Consider the following 2,833-nt stretch of genomic DNA (forward strand, 5'->3'; position numbering starts at 1 on the left):
CTAGGGCTTTCTTTTTTGCTGTACATCAGTGTTTACATGGGTGCCTATTTTTTTTCTTCAGTGTAAATTCCCCGTAAATTCATGGCAACTGAGTTACATAGACATGATGGTAGCAGCCAAATAATAACTATTTTGCTATGATTTTCTTACTAAGTGGGGCATTCCACTCTGCTGTCTTTGAAGTCACTCCATTCTTAGTTATTTGTGTTTCATTGCCCTAAACACTTTGACTTCCTTTGTGGATCCCTCTATTTGGGAACATTGGGCCGTTCTAGGGAGAAGTTGCCAAAGAAGACACAAACTTTTCCTGACTAACCCCAGGCAAGTTTGTGTGTGTGTTGCTGAATCAAATCTGGAGCAAAATCAGGTGCCAGCTTTTAATATTACAATATTGGTGGATGCATAGAGTTTATTTTCCATAAACCTGTTGCTTCCATTGCCATTAATTCGGAAACTTGAAAGCATGTTGGTAGTTTTCTCAGTCCTCAAAATGTCAGTCCTTATGTAGCCAAAATGGCACCATCCAACCAGGGTGGGGGTATAAAATATGAGCATCTGGAATTATGAACAGGAGCATTCCACACTGCAACTTTTTGTTCAGGTCCCCCTTGTTTCAATCTTACTTCCACAGTTCAGCACAAGAGTGCTGTTATGTAGCCAAAACTGCACCACCCACACACAAGAGGAGCATTTCAACAGGATTATGGGACACCCACTGTGCTTCTTCCCCCCCCTTCCTTTTTTACATATAAATGCTTGTGAATACCACAATTTAGAAGCTTTTTTCCATTTTGTTCTAAGGCATATCAGTCTATGATACGGCAATGTCACCTAAACTCTGCCTCCGTATCTGCTGACATGGAAAATCTGTTCTCCCTATTGACCTGTGACAAAGTGTTAAACTTGCAGCACAGTGGCAGATTGTACATTCTGGATGATGCAATATGTACAGGAGACTTGGTGATGAAAGTTTTATAACTGGGGTGGCATAGCTTCATGGCTCACTCTGTATTGTTATCCTTCGTTCTGCAGTGCTCTAAACCTTTTGCTTTACTATTGGAACAAGGAGCTTAATGAGTTCCAACCTTTCATAGTGGCCTATTTAGATCAGGATTATTTCCTTCCCACCAAAACACCAGTTAAATATTCTGACCCTTGTAAGAACTTTTAATTTATTATATTTAAATTTTTTTTTATTAAAAGAAAATAATCCTCCGCAGTGTATAGCTTCCAGCATTCTTAATTGTAAAATGATTCTGAGTATTCACTGTTGTCACCTTCAATAGATATTCATTGTTTTTGCTAAAGAGGTGTCACATTCTCTCTTCCTCTGGTCATTTCCTAAAAGGTTTAAGGAAGCATACTTGGTAATGGGTAATTTGACTGTCCTGGCAGGGCACTTGGTGAACACAAATCCTTTCATTTGCAAAGAGAAGCCAATCATTTACAACTTCAGCTTTGAAAAAAACGTGCATGCATTTCGAATTTTAAAAATAAACCCTACAGTGGTGCCACTAAGTGCCCTGACAATTTAGGTACACCTTACTGCAACTGAGCTGTTGTGCAGTTTGTATCAGTGAAACTTACTCATCCTCACTTGGCTCCAGGGAAGCAGACTAATTTTTAATGTAGTCACTACCTCAAGGAGAACTGCCTCTCTCATTTATTTGGTGCGTGGCAGTTTTCATTTTTTTTTTTTATAAAATTTTTATTGGGTTTTCACATTTTAATAGACATACAAACATAAAAAGACACAATAAAACACGTATGATTTCATAGACTTACTTTCATTCCCTTCTTTCCTTGACTTCCCCACACCCCCCTTTCCACCTTCCAATTTCCTTAATTGTCTCAGCAAATTATTTTCTCCCGTCTCTTAAATGTTATTCTTGTCTTTTCTTAAAGTTTATTACTTTTTCTTGGCCCAATTTTGCTTATCAAGCTTTATACATTAAGTACTTTCTCTAGAGTCGGCCTAAATTCTCTCCCACAAATTCCCTCCTTAAAATGTTAAACCAAAAATCATATATTCCCTTTCTAAATCTCAGATTTTCACTACTCTACTCTCCCCTCCCCCCTTCCCCGGTTTCCGTCCCTTCCCAAACCAATGTCCTTAAAGAAAAGAAACCATTTTAGCCCGGATTTCTCACATCCGAGGCCCTTAAGCCCCAGTTGGTCTCTCTCCACCAGTTTTGTTGGCAGTCCATTTTGTTGACCTTCTCTTCTCGAGGGGGTTCTGCCATCCACCCCTCGTATTTCCCTCTTTCCAAGTCAACCAAGAGCAATTTCTGGTCAGGATCAATCAGTCTCCCATACTCCAGCCTAAAGAAGAAGTCCCGATCATAAATGTCTGTTTTTTTATAATCCAATATTCGAGTTATTCCAGGGGCTTCTTCCTTTATCTTTCTCTCCTTCTGCAGATTTGTAATCCACTGGTCATCTTCTTTACTTCCCTTGTTTCCAAAGGTTACAGGCTCTTGGTTGGTTTTTTCCGCTTGCATTTCCTCTCCTCTCTCTTCTTCTTTTTCCCCCAGCTCCAAGATTATCTTTTCTTCTGCAGCTGCAGAGTTTTTTTCCATCCACTTTGTGTCATCGACAGAGTTGTTTAGTTCAAGATTGAAGGTCATCAATTGTTCAGTCATAAGAGTACTGTGCTCTTGTAGAGTTCCCACAAGACAAAACATTCTTTTTATCTCCGCCCATACTTTTCCTTCTGCAGCCATTGCAATGTCTTTAGTTCCCTCCAGGGGGATTTCCATCAATTCCTTTCCAACAGTCCGTTACTTTGTTGTTCACAGTCACCTTATTTCCAATCAGTTCACTTTTAATATAG

This window comes from Podarcis bocagei, assembly GCF_964188305.1.
Source record: "Podarcis bocagei genome assembly, chromosome: 2".
Classification (NCBI taxonomy): Eukaryota; Metazoa; Chordata; class Lepidosauria; order Squamata; family Lacertidae; genus Podarcis; species Podarcis bocagei.